This window comes from Puma concolor, chromosome B2, assembly GCF_028749965.1.
Source record: "Puma concolor isolate L17-30 chromosome B2, mPumCon1.1.hap2, whole genome shotgun sequence".
NCBI lineage: Eukaryota > Metazoa > Chordata > Mammalia > Carnivora > Felidae > Puma > Puma concolor.
The window spans coordinates 136,495,693-136,508,948 of record NC_141671.1 but is presented as its reverse complement, the minus strand read 5'-3'; the positions used below and the strand labels follow the sequence as shown (position 1 = coordinate 136,508,948).

At 41.9% G+C, this 13,256-nt stretch overlaps 1 long non-coding RNA gene across 2 annotated transcripts; it reads left to right on the top strand.

Annotated features, from left to right (window-relative positions):
* Positions 1 to 224: 224 nt before the first annotated feature.
* LOC147581285 (uncharacterized) lies at positions 225 to 8,881 on the top strand. 2 transcript variants are annotated; one of them, XR_015251636.1, is made up of 6 exons: positions 225 to 375; positions 1,916 to 2,083; positions 4,107 to 4,165; positions 4,986 to 5,210; positions 5,925 to 6,089; positions 7,872 to 8,881. It is a non-coding gene; the product is annotated as an uncharacterized LOC147581285 (long non-coding RNA). The 2 variants fall into 2 exon arrangements; XR_015251637.1 differs by lacking the exon at positions 4,986 to 5,210.
* Positions 8,882 to 13,256: the final 4,375 nt, after the last annotated feature.

Below are 13,256 nucleotides of genomic sequence, written 5' to 3'. Positions count from 1 at the left end.
TTGGGCTGTTTGCCCGAAAGCTGAGCCTGGTCAACTTCAGAGCCCTGCACCCCCCCCCCCCCCCCAAGCCTGGCCTTTTAGGAGGCGCAGATCACGGCCTGACAAAGCCCATTGAAACGTAAGCCCCTACCCAGAAGTTCATGTTTGACTGATGAATATGTCCCATTGTGAATCTAGGCGTGTCTCAGTTGCCGGGGCGGGTATTCTGTGAAAGGCCTGTTTGTATATGCTAATTGAGAGCATTTAAGTGTGACAGAGTTGCTGCTTTCTGCCAAGCAGAGATTGAGAAGTGAGGTTTTCCAGGGCCCAGCCAAAGACTGGAGCCCCCACCACCAGGTGTTTGCGACGCACAGACCACGGAGAAGAAGAGGCTGGGTAAGCAGGAAGCCTGTGTTCACAGAGGCCACCATTGGAGATGGGGGTGATGAGGGAGGGTAGGAAAACATGAGTCAGGCTGACAGCACCTGCCCAGGGGCTTCTACAGAAAGGCTCATCTCCCCTTTCTGGATTCTTCCCTCCCTCTACCACAGGTGCCTAGTGTCCCGCGCTTCAGCATATTAACCACGTCTTTGATTGTCTACCTACTGACCCGTTGACCTTTGGGGCCTTGTGACCCTGGAGGGAGGGACTCTTCCAGAGCAGGCCAGTTCCTAGAGATAGTAAACAACTCGCTTCCAAGGGCGCTTGTCAAATACGACACAACCAATCCAGGGTCCGCACCCTGACACCTCGTTTCCTGAGCTTTCGTGCTCTGGGCCACTCTGCACCCCACGGCCAGCTACCAGACAGCCGTGGGCAGCCCCTACTCTTCAGAGCCCCCCAAAGTTACTCAAACTAGCCAGTCCTAAATAGCTCCCCCTGCCTTGCTCGGTCTCTCCTGCACAAACTACTCTAAAGGCTCTGGCCCACAGCTGGCCTCCTTCTCCCTCTTCCTCTTGGCCAACCCTCCTGCCCTCACGTGCGGCCCCTCATGGTGTGGCATGCCTTCTCCTCTGTGGGACTCTGAGGAACACACTATCTTTTCAGTGGCGATCGTCTCCTGATCTGTTGGTCTCACCATACCTAGATGGTAAAACCCATGACAGCATTCAGTTCTGAAAATATCTCAGAGGCCAGTGCCTTAGGTGAGCCAGTCTGCTCCCTACGTCCCCACACGCTTACCTCACCCCTGCAACGGGTTGTCTTTGCTCTCAGCGTTAGAGACTTCCCCTGGGGATCAGTAGGTCAGTTATGTGAAATTAAAGCAAAAATGAAAAAAGTGTAACAAAGAACAGGTAGCAAGAGTGCCTAATATTATCTCCAAAATCATCTAATGGAATCTCTGAATATTTAAGGCTGAAGTAAAGCCTGAAGTGTTTATTTTGTTAGTTACCCAGTGTTTGGTCAGTGAGAAGAAATGAGGTGAAATTAAAAGTAAATTTCAGGTCCACCGACCTAGATAGATCCTGGCCATGAATGGGCTGGACGTGGGTGGCAATCTTGAGAGATGCGAGGACAAGAAAAGCCTAGGGGCGTCTGGGTGGCTCAGTCGGTTAAGCGTCTGACTCTTGGTTTCAACTCAAGTCGTGATCTTGAGTTCAAGGCATGAACTCACAGTTTGTGAGTTCAAGCCCTGCCTCAGGCTCTGTGCTGACAACGTGGGGCCTGCTGGGGATTCTCTCTCTCCCTCTTTCTCTGCCCCCCTCTTGCCCACGTACTCACTCTTTCTCTCTCAAAAACAAATAAACATTAAAAAAAAAAAAAAAGGAAGAAAGAAAAAGCCTAACATTTATGGAGCGGTTACTCTGTGCCAGGACAGCTGCGGAGGCTGCGAATCAATCATTTAATCCTCCAACAAAACTGAGGAAAATGCTTTATTTATTTATTTTATTTTTTAAAATAATTTTTTAAAAAGTTTATTTCTTTGTATTTAGAGAGAGAGAGAGAGAGATAGGCAGAGAAAGAGGAAGAAAGATTCCCAAGCAGGCCCCACACTGTCAGCACGGAGCCCAATGCGGGGGTTGAACTCACAAAGCTGGAGATCATGAACTGAGCAGAAGTCAAGAGTCAGATGCTTAACCGACTCATCAACTGAGCCACCCAGGTATCCCGAAAATGCCTTATTTCTAGTTTAGAGATAAAGAGACGGAGGCACATAGATGCCGAGTGACTTACCCAAGGTCACGTGACTAGCTGGGCACCAGAGATGGGGTTCCAATCCAGCCAATGTGGCTCCAGAGTCTGTGCTCTCAACCTCTTTGCCACCTTGTGTAGCAAAGCGAGCCCCTTTGGGGGGCCGGACAGACCCACATACAAATTTGACCCTACCAATTTTTAGTTGGGTCATTTTGGGTTAGTAACTTGACCAGCTATGATATAAGGGTTCATCTATAACATAAGGGTGATAATCCTTATCCTGCAAGGCTCTTCTGAGGATAAAATAAGAATCCTGAAATGAAAAACCCTAAATACAATGGTACATCAGTAAGGGGTAGGCAAACACCCTTTTTTTTTTGTCCTCAGCAAGACATAGCTGGTCACTGCATCATTACTCTTCATGAGTGACCCCCTGGTTCCTCATACCAGAAGTATTTTTTTTTTTTTTTCAACGTTTATTTATTTTTGGGACAGAGAGAGACAGAGCATGAACGGGGGAGGGGCAGAGAGAGAGGGAGACACAGAATGGGAAACAGGCTCCAGGCTCTGAGCCATCAGCCCAGAGCCCGACGCGGGGCTCAAACTCACGGACCGCGAGATCGTGACCTGGCTGAAGTCGGACGCCCAACCGACTGCGCCACCCAGGCGCCCCCAGAAGTATTTAAGAAAAGGCAGAATGTGGAAAGTTCTGGAAAATATGTCATTCGCTAAATCTTCCCTCCGAGGAGGAATCCAGGCAAGCCAGGCCGACATTCAGCCAGTAGGCTCCAGCATGCCCACAGCAGTTGTTAAAATATGCAGCGTGTCCGCTTGGGTTGGTAATTAGCCGTTTCCCTGAGACTCCTTCCCCCCCCACACCCCGTCTCTCCAGGTTACCGGGCTCGGGCCTCCAGGGCGTCGCGACTGGCATCCGTTCTGGTCAGTTGGAGCCTTGTTGCTCTGGTGGTTAAACATCCCGAGTGTCCCCACTGGAGGCAAAAGCAGAAGAAGGGCTGCACTGACCAAGACCCCGAATCTTGGGCGGGGGCCAGCCAGAGCAGGAAGCGTGTGCTGGGCACACTGCCCTCCTTTTACGTGCTTGGGGATCAAAGAGACAGAGAGAACAAGAGACAGTTTTCTTCCTTCTGCCCTCCCCTCTCCTCGTTCTCACCTTTGAGAGTGACCTCCTAAAGAGGCAGGTTAACATTTTTACACCCTCAACCACAATGAAAATGTCCATGTTTATGAAAATATTATTCCAAAGCGGATCTGTGCCACATTAGGCTGACCGGAGAGATAAAATCACGTTTCTCTGGGCTTAGGCCAAATTGCGGGCGGCTTCTCTGAACTGTAACTGCTCCCAATTGTAAGGGGGCACTTCTTGAAAACCCCCTACCAAGAATTCCATCTGCACTGGGACCACCCAGCCTCACTCACACTGATGATCAGTCCAGATACAATTGGCTTCAATTAGATCTTTTGAAAACAGTTTCCTGTGAGCTTGGCCATGGAGCCAGGAGGCATCTGAACAATAACATTTGAGCTCTTGCTTGGAGCAAGGTTAGGTTGCTTTGGAGTTTGAGCCAAGGCTTTATCCACTTTGCCGTGGGCATCTGGGAGAAGGCTTCTGAGATTTGGCAAACTCCGCTAAAGACAGTTCGTGAACCGTATTTATCACACCATTTTCAGAGAGAAACCCCGGAATCGTATTTCCCTTCGTATATACTAACTGCCCAGCTTTCCGTGTAACTCCTCATATGTAATCTAGGTCTGCCTTCTCAAAAATCCTATAAAGTGCCCTTACAAATTAATGAAATAAGATTTAGAGGTATTGAGTGCCCCACTTGCAGACGGAGTGAAAATAGAATCTTTCTATATGGTATTCTGCACTTAACCAAATTGCCTGAAACTGAGAAATCATAAACAAATCAGTTAATATTTTCTAGGAAGTAGGAATCCTTTTAAATTATTTCGACTTTTTTTTTTTACAGGTAAGATCTGTTAACCTTATCCACATTCCCCGATACGCTGAAAAGCCGAGAAGCAGGTGGTAAGTGTGTATGTGCATTTACACATGCTGTAAGAACTAGAAAAAGGCCTTAGTGATCATCTAGTCCATTTTGTCCCAAAGGATGTGTCTCAGGATGTTAATACAGGTTATGCATTAAAATAAGCTTTTGATCAATTAAAGTTCAGAACAGTGATTTAAACAGTGAAGCAGGTGTATTTACTGTAGGGCTATCAGGGATTTTAATAGACCAGATGGTTGTAACCAGGTGATGACATATTAAACGTTCAACAACCAGTTCTCCAGAGGAAAAGCCCTGCTTTGTGGCATCTGCTGATTTCTGTGCTGTAAATATTCCCCTCACGGTCAATTTCAACCTTCCAACACAACATCAGTGATGGTAAACTTGGTCATCCGTACTGGCCACAATCTAGACAGCAGATGTAAATAACCTCAAGAGCAAACATCAAAGCAAAATGTAGTGAAAGAATTGGGAAGTATTGTTTTGAGTAATTATTACCTTGTTTTTAATATAATTTAGTTAACTGTAAGTTAAACAATTTAATTTTTAATAATGATCGTGTTTAACAATTCACTCACAAAATTCCTAAAAATGTAGCAATTGACGTTTGAAAGCTAGAACAAACCGGATCCAGCACACCAGTGTTTATGGTTCCCAAAGGGGTTTGGTGTGTTGGGGGGGGGGGGGATATTATAAGGCAGTCTCCAGAATTACTTGACCCAGGACCCTTTCTTCAAGTAGGATTTTATAGGATTTGTGTTCTGGGGTGCACATTTTGGAAACTGCTGATGTCGTTCAACTTTGTCATTTTTCCCCTTTTGTTTTTCTTCATTTTCAAAGCTCGTATGGTTTCCTGACTACTAGCTGGGAGCTTAACGTACCACACTTCCACTCAATTTGATTCGATAAATAGTTATTGGACTCCTGTTATGTGCAAAATATTATGCTGGTCTTACAGAAAATGCTAGATGACTAAGAGTTCCTGCCCTTGGAGAGGAAGCTGTAGGACAAATTTACAGAGAACTATAGGAGAAGGCAACATCCAGTTAGTGACCTAGGAAGGATGTAAGTATATAACTTTGGGAGATCAGAGCAAAACAAATCATATCCAGCTATTTTTTTTTTTTTTAAATTTTTTTTTTTTTTTTTCAACGTTTATTTATTTTTGGGACAGAGAGAGACAGAGCATGAACGGGGGAGGGGCAGAGAGAGAGGGAGACACAGAATCGGAAACAGGCTCCAGGCTCTGAGCCATCAGCCCAGAGCCCGACGCGGGGCTCGAACTCACGGACCGCGAGATCGTGACCTGGCTGAAGTCGGACGCTTAACCGACTGCGCCACCCAGGCGCCCCCATATCCAGCTATTATGGTAGGAGATAACCAAGTCCAAAGTGGGGCTGGAGATTCAGCAGTGCCTGGTGCTTGGGGCTAGAAGAGGTAGACACAATGGCCACCGTGTGCCCCTCTTGTGCAAAGTCTTCTTCAGCAGATGAGTGTGGGAGGTCCTGGTGTAAGGCCAGTGAAACCTAGCTCTTCAAAAATTAGCATTTTTAAATTACCAGGTAGACTGAGCATTTGGTCACACGCTAATTAGCTCTTTCTGTTTTCTCCGCTGTGAATTGTGTATTTGTATCCTCTGCCCACCTTTCTATAGGTTTTCCTTGTTCCTCCGCCCCTTTGCAGGGATTTCTTGTATGTTCGATTGTATAAATTACAGTTATTTAAAATACTGTCTCCCGGCCTATCCCCCATGCTTCATTGGTCTGTGTGGTCTTCCAGAGGCCATACAGTGGAGTGGGTGAGCACCAGTGCTCTCAAGGTCGGGTTCATCTCTCCTACACTCTGGATGTGACCTAGGACAAGTCACTTAACTGATCTGTGCCTGATTCTTCATCTGTCAGATGAACAGTAGCCCCTGCCTCATAGGAGAGGTAATAAGATCAGGTGAATGAATACCCTTTAAAATTTTTGCTTAGTGATTATTAGCCTTTATTAGTTAACCTGAAGTCTCTGCATTTGATGTCATCAAATGCATTCGTTTTCACTTTTATGGTTTATGCTTCTTGGGGCTTTTTGAAGAAATTCTCCAACTTTTTTTTTCTATTAATTGTATGTCTTTATTTTCACACTTAGGTCTTTAATGGCCTGAGGCAACCCTTCAACTTTAATATTCACCCTGTAATGTGCCCACACCATGTCTGAATAATCCACTTTATGATTTTTTCCTTAAGTATCTTCTCTAATATTGGTTTTAGATTAAATATAATGTGTTACATGCAAATGGTAAAACTGTTAGTGCATATTTTTTCGTTCATATTAGACTGGGGCATCCTTATCTAGGCTTCTCAACCTTTCTGGTTTCTTTAAAAAAATATGTCTCTTGGAAATAATATTAATAATTAATTATAATAATTTCTGTCTTTAGATCTCTGTTTTAATTCATTTATATTTAAAAATAATTATATATTATCTAACATGATAGATAATACTATTATATGAGAGTATATGATATATTGCTGCCATCTGATTTCATGTTTTCAATTTACCACGGCTTCTTATTCTTTTTCTCCTTTTCCACTTTACACAGCCATATCAAATTTCTTTCTATTTGTTTAAAAGTTTTACCTCCCATCTATATTCGAATATAAGTTAAATTGCCTTAATTTCATAGATTATCTTAGAGCAGGATCTATTATTTCGAGGTATTGAACAATTCTATCTAAAATAAGGGCTTATTGACTTTAATAAAAGTAAAACATTATTCAATTTCCTAATTAAATATGGGAAAGTTGACAGCACAATAGAATACTGTTTGTTAACCTCTAAAATATGTAAAACGTAAGTGTTTGGTAATACCCAGCGTGGAGAAGGTGCATGGAGACAAATAGTATCGGTGTAGGCATAAACTTTGGAGACACCTTGGCAACATCTACCAAAGTTTTGAATGTTCATACATTTTGATTCATCCTTTCCATTTCTAGGTATCTACCCAATGGATAAGGCTTTAATTGTAGCATTATTGCAAAAATCGATAGTCTGTACTGTTTCAGTTTCTTACTATGAGTATATATCACTTTTTTCATTAAAAATGTACTATATAAAAATAATATATAAATATATAATAGAAAAGAGGAGAGAAATGTAAAGATGTTATAAAGCCAAAGCAAAGCTTGGAATCAACACTTTGGGAATCTCTGACTTCATGTATCACTTTAATTGTTTCTGTTTAGAAATATTAGATGCTCAGTGGTGCCTCGGTCAGTTTGGGCTGCTATAACAAATCACCATAGACTGGGTGGCTTAAACACCAAACACTTATTTCTAATAGTTCTGGAGACTGGGAAGTCTAAGACCGAGGCACCAGTAAATCTGATGCCTGGTGAGGGCCTCCTTCCTGGTTTGTAGATGACCATGTTCTTGTATCCTTGCATGGTGGAAAGAGAGCCTGGGCCAGCTCGTTTCCTTTTCTTATGAAGGCACTCATCCCATCATGGAGGCTCCACCTTCATGACCTACTTACCTCCCAAGGCCCCAGCTCCAAATACCATCACATTAGGGCTTCAGCATATGAATTTGGGTGAGGGGGGAGGACACAAACATCCAGTCCATCGTAAGAATATTATTGTATTTCAATGAAATAAAAATGGGATTTTCTTTGCTCTTATAACACTTTTTTACATGAGTGCTTCAGAAATTCAACATCGTTTTCCTGTTTTATTTTTATAGGGAGTTTACTTAAGCTACGAAGAAGTTAAAATTAGCTGTCAACTGCTGTCCCACAGTGAGCTAACACAGCCTCAAGGCCTGACTGACCACAGTCATCTCTGGGGGTGTACGTTTGTCTGAGAAACACATCACAGAGGTAATAGTGATTTTCCCTCCGCAGTCATCATTCAGTTCTTTGTACACATGTCTCAAGAGGAAAATCCCTATCAAGGGCTGTGTAGGGGCTTACATTTACTTTGGAATTATTCCATTTATTTTTACTTTTATGGACCATTCAAATTGTAATCATCGGTCAGTCAGCTACATGACTTGGTAACCAATGAAATTTGACAATCTTAGTGGCCTTCCATTAGAAAGAATTGCATAATAGTCCATGAAATTACAATTTTGAATTGAATTCTTGAAACAGGCCTAGAAGCCACAGAATCAAAGCAAATGGCAAGTGTGAGTTTAGAAGAGGCAGACCTGTGAAGCCATGTTCCCAAGGTCTGGAAGCAAGGATTTTACAGCGGAATTCACAGTCTTGACAAGGCTTCAGGACAGGGAACTGAAGCAGCCCCCATTTCCAGCTGTGATCTGTGTTCTGTTCAAACAAAACACCTTGCTTCCTGAATGCTGCTTTGGCTTAATTTCAGCAGAGTAGCAATTCTTAATCCAAAACAATCAAGAAGAATTTCTACAGTGGTCAAACAGCATTTTTCTGAGTGCTTGGAAATCATGAATGTCCACTGTTGAAAAATATTCTCTAGCAAACAAGGCAGAGAACATGAATCAAAGTGCCAGACAATGCCAGGGTCAGCCTCAGTGGCCCTGAAACCAACTAAGACTCCAGTGAAGTACGTGTCTTGATTCCCTCAGCTGTGAAATAAGTACATCATGCAGCTTCACGCAAAAATTGAAAATTGTGCTCTAATGGGTATGTGTACGTATGTGTGTGTATGTACACGATTCATCCACATGCCATGCCAGTCTCGCCCGAATGAAGCAAATAAAACTTTGGTTAATTCTCAGTTTTCAGGTATTACTCACGATCTCCTCTCTGCCTCCAAACCACTCTGTCCATGTTTTCATTAATGTGTTTGTCATATTGCGATGTAGTTAGTAATTTATCCATCTTTCTTCCCAGATCTTTCTCCATCTTTCTCCCCATCTTTATATTTTCTTTCTTTTTTTTCGTCTTTATATTTTCAAAGCCAAATACAATACCTGGCATATATTAGGCACTCTATAATGTCCAAAGAATAAAAATGTGAGCCAATGTTAAAGCCTAACTATAGTGTGATCGGACTGTGACCAGATACTTTGAAAGAGTAAATACATCATTCACCACACACAGATTTAAAGGGGTGTGTGATAGAATTGCTAGAAGACAAGATGTAGCAGACAGCACTCTTTCCTGGATGGCAGAGGGAAAAAAAAATATACATATGCATCCTCATCTTTAGATTTGGACAAAATCGAGGACAATTTCCATTCCAATCATTTATTATCTAAATTCCTGGTCACCAAGGTCCTTGGAATGTCAAAGGCAGCACAAATGTACATTATTTAAAATATATTCCTAAAGGTCTTAAGGATATTAATAAGGTCACAGAAAAAGCTAGTGACACAGGTCAATTTAATTGTTCTTTTTTGTCTACAAAACTTTTCTATGTGAAAAGAAGTCATTTGAATTCTTACCCACCTTAAACCACTAACCCTGTAAGTTTACTGATACACATTTATTTCAAATTAATTTTTTAAATGTTTATTTCTTTTTGAGAGAGAGAAAGAGAGAGAGAGAGAGTGTGTGTGAGTGGGTGAGGGGCAGAGAGAGAGGGAGAGAGGGAATCCCAAGCAGGCTCTGTGTTATCAGTGCAGAGCCCAATGCAGGGCTCGAACTCACAAACCATGAGATCATGACCTGAGCCAAAATCAGGAGTCAGGTGCTTAACCAACTGAGCCACCCTGTTGCCCCGTTTTAAATTAATTTAATGAACAAAATAAACAGTGCCAATTATATCCCTGAATTTCAGTTAAGCCTACTAGTACTCATTAATACAATGGTAACTTAAAAGGAGAATTTATATACTCATGGCATATTCACAGGCCTATGTGTTGAAAGGGACTTGCACTTCCAATGAGAGGAAGAACATTTTTGCTTGTCAAGCCGGAAGAAAGGAACCAATTTGAATTGATGGGATGATTTTAGGAATGGACCTTTGGACAATTGGATATAAGTGGTTAATATTTTTAGAGAGTTGGGAATAAGTGGTTAATAATTTTTAACAAAGAAAGAATCCTTGGGTTGGATGACTTTTCCTTTAGTCTGAGATTCAGTAGCAACAATTTTGTGCTGCTTGCTCATCAAGGAGATGGCTAATGGGGAGTGGGGGAGTCCAGCATGGGGAGGCCAAAGGCACAGTAAGAGACACCTGCCACACAGCATCTTAGAATCTTTGAAGGTCAAGGTATTAGGACCCAAGAGAAGTAGTTGAGGTCAAGATCGTGATTGATGAGAGCAGGTACTTTTATTTCTCTGATGTAATGACAGCATCATTTAGGAAAAAATGTGAGGTTATTCTCCTACATGGACCAGTCCTTGAGGATGTAAAGAAGAGAATGGTGGTACTTGGGAAATGGGAAAGGGAAGGGGCCTTGACTTAAGGGAATCAGTTGAATGTCCTTCACCCCCAATTTGGGGGGTGACTTAAAAAGTAGGAAGAGCACTATAAATGGTGGCCCTTGAGTTTTCTGGAGAGACCAAGGGCCCCACCCAATCTAGGTGATGCTCTGCAGTATGACAGGAACTTTGATGCTCCCACTGCAGTGCAATTCTGTTTGGTTAAGATTCTGTTCATCTTCTGAATGGGAACATCAAGCTGCCAGTCTTTCTAGATATTATTTGCCAAACCACTGTCATCTCCTGAGCAAGATTATTTTCCTTACATCAAGACACCACTAAGCTTAGGAGATCTCTAGACATCTAGACTGGTAGAAGTTGGGGGACAAAGCTTCCAGAGCTGGTCCTAGCTGAGAACTGAGAGACTATGTGTCCCTATTACATTCTCAGGAAGATACCAATACTTGAGGTAACTTGGATGAGTTCCTTACAGCTGAAGAAATCTCACCAGAACATTGATTTTTGTATCCTCATATCTGAGCTCCATTCCTGGTGGCTAGATTGTATTTGTTGACTGAAGCTGAATTGACTATAACTGACTTTCCCAAACTGTTTTTACCCTTTTGTTAAAGGGGTGAAACCTGGGACATCTCAACTACTAGAGAATGTTGCCACTGCTACTGATGATGGCAAAGATGCTTTAATTAAGCAGCATTTAAAGTTTTTAGTCCTTTATTTCATAGCAACCACCGTGAGGTAGGTGGGAAGCTTTGGTTGCATATTCCAGCTTAGGGAGACTTCCAAATTCTCAGAGGCTATCTAGGTACTCAAATTACATTGAGATGAATCCAAATATACTTCCTTGCTTTGTTTCAAAGTCCCATACAGAAAACAACAACAACAATAACAAAAAACAAAGGAAAAGACTTCAAAAAATTTCCCCTAACTTTCTCACTTTTGAGATATCCTATTCTATATATATCTTGCTGAGAGAGTTCAAATTCACATAATTCTAAAATAGCATATTAAAACACTTTTAAAAATTAGTTGTCACCAGATTGGTATTGCCATAGAGTTAAGGCCAAACCTATGTCGGCCATGTCTGCTGCATCCTGTGTAACGGTGGCTGGCACTCATTCACTACTAAGTGAATGAAAAAAAAGTCAGGATTTCTTTCTTTCTTTCTTCCTTTCTTCTTTCCTTCCTTCCTTTCTCTTTCTTTCTTTCTTTCTTTTTTTTTTTTAATTAAAGTTTGGTCTCACAGATCCAAATGCCTAGTTCAGAGTTGTTAGGTTGTAAATCTATACACTCATTCCAGTGATTCTGCCATTATTCTAATCCCTTTTGCAATTCTCATATTGGAATTCTTGTCTTAGAGCAAGGCACGTGGTTTTGAAGGATTTATTGGTGGCAAACTTTGCTTTTGTGAGGGGATCTGCTATTTAGAAAATGCAAAAGGCATCTGGAGCCCAGTCTGGTGAATACGTTGAGTAATCTAACTTTATAATCTCATTCATATGTGATTAGAAACTGACAAGATTAATTTTCTGATGCATTTAATAAACTGTATCTGAGAACCAGTTCACGGATGTTTTGCAGAATGGTGACAAATACATATATTATCTACATGGGCAACCACCTTAAATGGAACTACATTGCTTTTATGCTTCTTTAAAAAAAAAATCTCATAAAGTTTTGTCGCATTAGAGAAACAAAATGCCAAGCCGGCCTGATTTCGCATTCACTGGCAGTGCCTGTAGATTACTCGGAGCCGAGTGTCGCGAGCCGATCCCTTTGGTCACCTGGACCAGAGGTCCTGAGAGCCATGATGAGTTTGAATTTGCATACTTCAGCATGCCAGAAGGGATGGCGTTACCGCTCTTGCTTCTTTAGTTGATTATATTTTCACTGGAATTAAAATAATAAGCTTCTGTGCTACCTATTAACTTCCTACATGCTGAGATGAGAATAGCTTGAAGCTGTGGAAAAATGCTGATATGCTTAAAATAAAGAACCAAAATAGCCATATAAACAAACCTCAGGGAATTTTAACCAAGAACTTACTGCCAAATAAATCTTCAGCCAGTGAAAATGCTGAATATTTTATTTCAAAAAGGAACTATATTTTTAGTCTCTGCCATGATTGTCAACACTCAATTGTCATAATAAACATAACCATTCATAAAAAAAAAAAATATATATATATATATAGAAGCAACCGTTTTCAGAAACCCTATCAGCCTCCCCGTGTGCTAGTGGAAGCTGAAATGCACAATTAACCCCTGGTGATCACAAGCATTATGTTGGGGCATTTGTAGATTGTGATGGGGAAGAAGAAAAAAACAGCCCCTGTCAGATGGCAGTTTCAGGAAAATTGCTGGTTTCCACAGTGCCCTTCCCACAAGAACAAAAGACGGGCTGAAAAATAAAGGCAAACACTGGTCATGTTTCATGGTATTTTACTAATATTTTCTTCTCTCTCTGTTTTTCCCTTTTGTGTTCATTTTATTGAATCCACTGTTATGAGGTGGAAAACTGAAGCAAACTGATCAAGTCATTCAGTCCAGGGCGCCTGGGTGGCTCAGTCAGTTAGGCATCCAACTTCGGCTCAGGTCACGATCTCCCGGTTTGAGAGTTCCAGCCCCACGTCAGGCTCTGCGCCGACAGCTTGGAGCCTGGAGCCTGCTTCGGATTCTGTGTCTCTGTTTCTCTCTGCTCCTCCCCCGCTCACACTCTGTCTCTGTCCCTCCAAAAGAAATAAACATTAAAAAACATTAGAAAAA